We start from the raw sequence: 9,554 nt of genomic DNA, 5'->3' as shown, positions 1-9,554 counted from the left end.
CCACGTGAGCAAACTAATCAGCTGCAATACACTATGAATATGAAATAAATGTGCTATCCTAGGCTTTAAATATCAATAGAGTGAGTGTTAAATAAGTACATACACTAGCAAAATAAATATATAACATACTGGCAGACGTGAAACATTATTTTAGCTCAGCATAAATACACTTCAAAGTAAGTAAGTACCTAATTGCAGATGTGGAACTGACAACAGCAGAGGACCAATAAGTGGATTTAGTAGTCAACTAAACGTAGTGTGTTTTGAACACTCACAACTGTACTATTACCAAAAGTTACTCACATGTACAAAGAAGCTGAGAAAACAACCACTAATCATACTCATACTATCTCTAAGAATAAGGTAATCAAAGATGAGTCAGTTAAGTGCTTAAAATACAATGTATCAGGAATGTACCGAGCATTGGTTCAGTGTTCCGGCCTAGAAATAATAAATTCAGATTAAATATGATTTATGATTGTATGCCTAAGGAGCATAAATTTTCTCTAATACATGACTAAAGGCATTTTGAGCAATTTGTTTAACGATTTTATGACAATTAAGTAACCATGAGAATAAAATTGAAAAAGTTCTGTTAACTTTGTTAAAGCTAAATATTGAAGGATAAAATGTATATATCCCCATTTCATTGTGACCCACCCATAGATATTAAGTGAACAGAGTCTGAGGCACTCTTTTTGTTTGTTCTACAGGACAAACCAGATAATGGCAGCCTGGTAGCTGCGTGAAAGCGTGGAGTGACTTGGACACAACTCACAGTGACCCCTCCCCTTTCCCCCATGTAATTTAGAGAGAACGTGAAGGACGCACACCATAGCAACTTCCCCTCCTCTACCCTTGTGAATGGAAGTGTAGGACACCAGCCAAAGCGGCTACAACCACGTGTGTAAAAATTATTTGTGAACTTTTCTTTCAGGTTTAGAAAAGACTGCTAAGAGATATTCATCTGTTTATGTATCATGTTATTTTCTTTGAATTTGTGTATGTAAAAATGTATTTAATGGATCTAAGATTTTCATAATTTTTAAATTTGTATGTGTTTGTTTGTTTAAGGCAATATGTATGCCAAAATATTTCATTGACTAGGCTTAAAATTTTGAGTAATGACATTGTTTAAAAGGCAGTGAACATGCCTACAATTTAAATAATTGATGTAGGTAATCAGTTTTCTTTAATGTTTCTACAGGTTTATATTTCAATTTTGATTTTTCATAGGGAGTTAAACTGTACTCTTGCTTCCCTTTTTGTAATTAAATTTTTTTTTCATTCATTAACATTCATAAACAAAAAAAATTTAAGTGGAGGGTGATGTAGGGAAGCAGCCTACTCACACTGTAGTAAATTCACATCAGTTTCCATTGTGTGCCAACCAGTCTGCTGTAACTAGCTCTGACGTCATAAATGTTGCGCAATACCTTAAAAATCAAGCAAATGAACTAAAACTTTTCTAGTATGTCAGGAATAATACTAAATTAATGTGTGTTGAATATCAGTTCGATAACTTAAGTCATTTTCGAAATTTGGACGTTTTTCTGAAAAAATCATTGGCGCAACAGAAAAGAGCTAGAGACTTCAAAATTTATATTTAGATTCATCTTTCATAATGATTTAATAAAAACAGTACTTTGGATTTCACAAATTGAGATTTTAGTGGAAATTCATGAATTTGTGGTTTTCGTCTCAAAACTGAAGGAAGCAAGATAGATTAAGTAGGCTAATAAATAAGGCTAGGATGTTTAGATTTAAATAGGTTGGAGGTCCGCTATGACTATGAAGATGTGTAAAGTTTCTTTTGAATACCTATAAAATTATAGCGATAGCGGATCTCAAAAGGGCCAGTTCAGAGCTCATCTACTGCGTACAGTGTAATTTAATTAATTCTCTCGCCCAGAATATTTAACTTAGCCACGTCAAAATTTTATTATCAATACTTACCTGCGTGCTGAATGCACGTTTAAATTAAGAGCTTCTTCGGCCATCAGCAAAAGAAGCTATCAATTATTATGTAACTTGAAGTGGTGCGTTACTAGCCCAGCGGCTAGTCGAGAGAGCCGAAAAGATCAGGCGTTCCCTTCGCCGTCCGCACCGCGGCTTTATATATAAGAACACTGCGCGAGGAAGGAAGGCCCCAGTTCTCTCCAGACGCTGAATGACACGCCATCTGTGTCGGGAGCCGCGTCGCATCAGTGTCACTGCTACAAACAGCCTCGGGTGCCGTATTAAGTTACTAGAGATACGCGGAACCATGAAAACATTTTATGTGAAGTGTTAATTCTGGAATGATTTTCATTATCTAGCTTCAGTTTGCGTATTGTCGTATTTTCACGTGCCGTCGCGGGACAGACATTCTACCAAATATTTAGCGTGGCGTTTGATGAAATATTTTCATCAAATTATGGCGAGCATTCTTTTTAACATTTAATTCGGACATTTATAGTTGGATCAGCGCATTAGACTCTGAACTGCTCTGTTAGTTAGGTTGTAGGGATACTTGTGTTTTTTATCAGTGAATTTCAGAATATACTCAACTATTTTGGAAAATCGTTTTTGATTAGAAGTCCCAGACAATCTCCTAATTCCTCAGAGCTATAAGCTGCAGCTATAATGGTATCTCAAATGAAGTGGGCACTAGGATCTCTAATTACTGGTTCCATGTTTTATTAAATCACTTTCTGGGTGCCAAAAAGTAAATAGAGAGCCAGTGTTGAGAACGGCGAAAGACAGCATTAACAACATTCTAAAAGCCAGAAACTGATTCTACATGCAAGCATTTATCCAGCAATCAGATTTTAGTTTATTTTTCTACAAACTTATCCGCCGCCCCACAGGACGATAACTAGTTTGGACAAGAAGCGATTAGAAGCCTTCGAAATGTGATGCTACAGAAGAATGCTGAAGAGTAGATGGGTAGATCAGATAACTAATGAGGAGGTATTGAATAGGATTGGGGAGAAGAGAAGTTTGTGGTACAACTTGACTAGAAGAACGGACCGGTTGGTAGGACACGTTCTGAGATATCAAGGGATCACCAATTTAGTATTGGAGGGCAGCGTGGAGGGTAAAAATCGTAGAGGGAGACCAGGAGATGAATACACTAAGCAGATTCACAAGGATGTAGGCTGCGGTAGGTACTGGGAGATGAAGAAGCTTGCACAGGAGAGAGTAGCATGGAGAGCTGCATCTCAGGACTGAAGACAAATCCAGATCTTAGGTAAAGAAGGCTGAAACCATAGGAAGCATTAGATTGTACGAAATGGTGTGCATTAATGTAAAAATCGGACCCTGTTCCAACGGGAAGGCGTTAGGAAAAGAAAGAAAAACAAGAACATGATTTACCCACATTTTTTCTACCCATGTGTATCATTTTCTGTGGGTCTCGATTTCTTTTTGCAAGAATATTCATTCATGGTTTTTTTTCTGCAACATTCACATTTTTGTATTTTTCTTTTTTTTCGTTTTGATTGCTCTCCTGAAGCTACATTAATTGAAAAGTGAATTTGGAGATGTCAGTGTGCTTTTATGCCTCTTTATAGTTTGACAAAATGTCGTGTGCAAAGTAGTCGAAAGAATTAGCTTAAAGAGATATTGGAAACCCTTTTTTAATAGGGTAGTAATGCTGTATGTTCAACATGCTCGTACAGCCTACGGCACAACGTGCTAGATAGCGAGACAGGAAAAGAATCCAATCCGCGCGGCGGTAAACGAGACTATGGCTGGAGCGCTGGTCAGCATGAGCGTAGATTTTAGGCGTTTTCCCACTTTCATTTAAGCAAATGCTGGGCTGGTCCCCAATTTCTTCCTCTAAAAATAAGAGACACAAACAGTTAAAACACGATCACTCACACAGAACAAAGCTTACACAGTTCACAGACAGGTGACACACACGACTTCCCTCCCATACGGCGTCGGCACAGTAGACGAGGCAGCGAACGCGGCCGCTGACAGGATATCCAACGTGACGAGACACAGTGACGTCGGCACACGGCACCAACTTGTTAGCGTGATACCGATTTCTCAGCGCTTTGAAGCGGTAGTTGTGGGCTTATTTGGCTTGCAAACCATACAGTTCGTTCAAGAACAGCGACGCGCCAAGAATTCCTACATTAGCTGTGTGAAAATGTACATTTTCTGTCTTGGCCATATACCGGTCAGGTTGTTCTGTCTACAGTGTACATAAATAAAAACTTCAATATCCGTGAACGTGTAATTGGACATAGATACATGTACACTCAGCAAGGACATCAGCTTACGAAAGATCACCAAATGTAACACACTCGCTCCTGAAAGAGAGCGCACTTATATTTACACATGATCAAATATTACAGAAATTGTTTTTATCAGTTTCATACAAAATTCACACAATCGTTCACAAGACGTGGAGATGAAAAGAAGTGTATACAGGAGGGCACGAACCGTTGATTACTCCACCCCTAGTTCTGCAGCGTTTCACTTCAACCAGCTGCGCCATACTGGAACTTGAGTCCTGCCTACCTTTTATTTTACAGTCTTCTGAAGTGTTTAATCACCGAAATGTAATTGACATTTAATTATAACAAATCCTAACACACCGACACGTTTTCATGAATCGTCAATGGGTGGTTGTCTTAAAACTGCTTACTCTCATAACACGCGAACTATAGCACGAAAGGAACTAAATACGAAATTTGTTTAACCACTAGTATGTCGTTTCTCGTCACTTTATTACAGCAGATCGTACCGGTAACTCGTGCTCGGTACATTCAATGTGCTGGTGCTTCGAAACAGCTCATACATAGGGTGTAATGTATAACAAAAAACCCACAGAGTATGAGCTTCTACTTAACACGACAAATGCAGTCTGGCGTTTTGCTTTCTGCTTGTGACGTAGAGAGCGATCTTGCTTCCTATTGTTTCCACTTTACATGGCACGGTGCCGAAATATCAGAGAACTTATTCTGTTGTTCAAGTGACAAAATGGCTTCTCAACGAGAAATAGCAGGAAGTGACATCTCAAAACTCGTTGATCACCACGCCAACATTAGCTAACGCGTCCCGTCTGCCGATGCCTTTAGGTGACTGACGACTGCGGCCGCAGGAAGGGTATCTCGCCGCAAAGCTTAACAAAAATAAATTTTCCTGATCTTGAGTACAGTTGCCCTGTACAAGATAGGATTAACACTCAGTAGAAGAAGAAGAAGTGATGTATGCTCTGTACTTATGTTTTCCGCCCCATTGCACAACTTCCATGTTTTCTTTTGTGGAGATAATTACGTACCTTGTGGGGAAGACAGTGCTATTAAAGAAAAACATGTTTTTGTATGAAATGTTTTAGTGATTCTCAAAATATTTACCTCTAAAATTTACATAATTCTCCATGTGTTCTAACAAATTGTGAAAACATTTGGTCCAATGCGATGCTGATAATCTCAAAAATCCTAGTTTGTTGAGGTGATGAAAATCACTGTTCACTAATTAATAGTGCAATAGAGGGTACAACACGAAGTTGTTGGGCGATAAATCGTTCGTATACGACCCGAGGGCATCAACGTCATGAGAGACGGAGCACAAACTCCGTTTATGCAAGAATGGGAAAGGAAATTGGTTGTGGAAGTTCAAAGTAAACATCCCAGCATTCCTTTAAGTGATTTAGGGAAATCACACTAGGAATGAGACTTCACTTCCAAGTTTTCTTCCATCAGATTATCAACTATGTGTCCCGCTATGAGTCATGGCATCGTTTGCTTCCGTTCATGCTGGAACACTCAAGCTGCTGATTGTTTGTTTGGTTTCCGGCTCGCTCGAGTAAAGAAGTTCAACAAAAAGCTATGACATTTTCAGGAAACTATTCTCACATAGAGAGAAAGAAAATATGTTATCTGGACATGGGTAATTCTTACGTTCACCGCCAGTGTCTGTTGCTCCAGTGAAACGAAGGAATGCTAATATGTTGCTCACTTCATTGCTTGTTTTGACATGCGACTGATCTGGTTGCTCCGCCAGCATCAGTCACGCAGAATCAACTTTTCAGTGTTCCAGTGTTCATCACGTTCTGTGCAAGCACGTGACTCAACTATTTAGTGTTCATTACGGGCTTGGTTTCCGGTACAGTGCAATGAAAAATGTTCTCAGATTTCCATTTGCTGTGCGGATCACCAGTTGGTAATGGTCATGGCGCCTAACGTTTGTAGCGGAAGAGATTTCCAGATCGACGATGCACTGACGGGAGAACTTTTGGAGCAATTGATCGCCCTCTGAAGGAGCATGGGACGTTTAAGCCCACTCCTCGCGATTGGGAGGCGGCCTAAAAGAACGAGGACGTCTCAAATGGAGGAGAAAGTTCATTCAGTTGACGAAAGTACTAGTGTAAGGCAGTTAGGTGCCACGTGACTGTCTGATGAGTGCTAAATGAGCACCTGCTGTATCTGTACCAGGTACAGACTGTGGAGGCACGATAAGCAGCTGATTTTCCCGCACGGGTACACTTCCGTGAATGGGTCATTCAGTAGTGTGTCAACCCTCACCCTGTGCAAATGCAGAATGTCAAATTAGATACCGTCTAAATTTCCAAATTGTTATTTTAGGGGGCTACCACTTTCGGCGATTTATTAGGCCTTGTTCACGCCCTCTGACCGATGCGTAGGAAGATTCCTACCTTTGGTCCAGTCAAAATAGGGGCCACCATTCAGCTATCGGTTTCCGTAGATTTCCTTACCGTCGATAGGAAGATTCCCACCTTTGGACCAGTCAAAAAAGGGGTCAGCATTCAATGACTGGTATCCGTAGATTTTGAGACAGCGATTACTTCAAACATCACCTGCCGACTCGAATTTAATTCCAAACAAACATGGTCGCCACATGCCGACTTCAAGTGATCGTTATATCAGATAGCAGCCGTTGTATGCTAGCCTCTGTTTTGAGTCGAACAAAATGGGAATCTTCCTACACGTCAGCCAGGAAGTCTGCGGATATCATTCATTGAATGGACCAAAGACGGTATTCGTCCTGCATGTCGTCAGGGGGCCTGAAGATGGTGTAATATATCGCCGAAATTGACAGTGCAATAAAATAAGAATTAGGAAATTTAGGCAGCCGAAAGGAGTCTGATTTGACTTTGTGTACTGAACAGCTGAGGCCCCGCAACCATCTGTGAAAATATGGACATATATAGACTTGGTGCAAAAGTGTTGCTCCCAGTAGAGGCTTCCTTTCAACGTGATCACTTTTTAAATTTTGCAATCACCTCATCAGAAAAGATTTTCTGTTAACGTTTGGGCCGGAATTGTAGGTGACTGGTTTGGCCTCGTGTACTTCCACCCAGCTTCAATGTCGATTTTTACCATGCTTTCTTAGAGAATATTCTACTCACTCTGCTAGAACATGTGCCTTTGCGAGTGTGATGAAACGTGTGCTTCATACACGACGGAGCTCCTCCCCATTTTTGTGTTAATACTCCGTAGCAGATTCCGTGGTAGATCGATTGGTGGAGATGGACCACTTCACGCTAACCGGACATAAACTCAGTATATTTTTATTTGTAAGTGCATCTGAAAGCTCGGAATCTCAGTAAAAGATGTATAGAGTTACCGTGTCCGTGGAACGCTGTTAAACAATGTGAAATTCTCCAGCGATTCAGTGAGTCGGCGGTTTAATGCACGTATGCTTGCTAATGTAGATCACTTTGAACATGCCCGTTTGGAAAGTATTTGTTACTGTCTGATACGTTCTTTTCTTGAGTGTTTCCCGTGATTGTGTGTTAAAGAGTTGTAAAAACTGCGCCCTAAACAGGGATATACAGCGTTTCCGGACCGACGACCACAATATTTTCTTCCTCTACGTGTAAGAAACGTTTTCTGAGGGTTACAACCTGTGTGCCCAAGTTTCGTATCCGGTTACGGATTTGCATTTTCTCGATCGGAAGACTCGAGCATTTGTCCTGAAAAAACGAAACCGTTTTTTTTTAGCTTGGGCAAGCTGCATAGAATCCATTGCAACAGATTCTTTTCAAAACTGAATGTTCATACAAAAATGAATGTATTGCTGGTCTCTGTGTATTTAAGGAAGCTTCCACCTCACATACCGATCCACCTGAGTTGCGCGTTTCAACCATATTTGTTCGGAACTAAAACTGGTTTTGGTCGACCTTCACGAAATTCGTTGCTGCAGGAAGTATAACCACAACGAAATTCTGTACTGCAACTGTAAACAGTCTTTTTTTCAAGGTGCTTGATTCCTAAACGAAGAGTTTTCAATCATTTTTTTGAACTGGGCCTCTACGAAAACCGTAAAATAACCATCAAATAAAAACCGTCACGTGGAACTTGTACTTTTTCAGAGCAATATTTCTTTAAGCACTCACTGAAAAGTAACTGTCCTGCCGATTTCACAACTTCCATTGTATTAATATCAATAAGTAACAAATCTTAAAGCAGTATTAATATCACATCTCAATAATACTACCCAGTAATATATTCGGCCTAATGTCTGTGAATAAAAAACACCGTTTTAGGATTATGACTCAAATGAAAAGTTCACACCTCTTTCGGTAGGGATAATTACCCCCTCATCGCAGTTCACACCCTGTTTTACAAATGCTTCAAATGGCTGTGAGCACTATGAGACTTAACGGCTGAGGTCATCAGTCCCCTATAACATAGAACTACTTAAACCTAACTAACCTAAGGACATCACACACATCCATGCCCGATGCAGGATACGAACCTGCGACCGTAGCGGTCGCGTGGTTCCAGACTGTAGCGCCTAGAACCGCTCGGCCACTCCAGCCGGCCTTGTTTTACAGTGGGGGGCAGTGAGACAGATAAGCTTTTGTAATAAAATGGAACATCTACAGCAGCCCTTACGATGTCATTTATTATATGCTCCATTGCTTCAGTGCACAATCTTTAGGCCTTAACTGACACTCAGAGGGTTAAATCCACTCCTATACACGATTCATCAGTGGGCAACATCTATGAACTGGTTTTCGCAGACTACATGTAACAACGATGTTATGTCTCCAACCATCAACAACCAACATCGTTGTTACAGGTAGTATGCGAAAACCAGTTACAGACGTTGGCCACTGATGAGTCGTGTATATGGATAGTGTTAACGCTCTCAGAGTCAGTTATATCCTAAAGATGGTGTACTAAGACACCGAAACTGGTAGTCACATAATAAATGACATCGTAAGGACGCCAGTAGGTGACCAATTTTATTACATAAGTGACTGGCCAAAGTCGCTCAAACCTCAGATTGGAAGAATGGACATACAAAGAGAGAAGCTTTTGTTTCTTTCTGTTCAGGTTCATCAGACTGTTCCAAGGAAGTAATCGGATCGTTGAGGGAACAGGGCATCGCTGCAAGCACGCGAATTGGCGTGACTGCATCCTTCCGGCAAGTGACACGGGTGTGAATCCCACAGGGGAAAGTGCACTGTTGCTTGTTCACAGTTACAAATATCATTCTTGTACCTCTGCCACAGGGAAAAATTTGTTCCTCGGCGGAATGGAGGCCAACAAATCCGGTATGACGTTTAACTATAAATTATTGATCTA

This window comes from Schistocerca serialis, chromosome 6, assembly GCF_023864345.2.
Source record: "Schistocerca serialis cubense isolate TAMUIC-IGC-003099 chromosome 6, iqSchSeri2.2, whole genome shotgun sequence".
NCBI classification, from domain to species: Eukaryota; Metazoa; Arthropoda; class Insecta; order Orthoptera; family Acrididae; genus Schistocerca; species Schistocerca serialis.
This window is presented reverse-complemented; position numbering follows the sequence as displayed.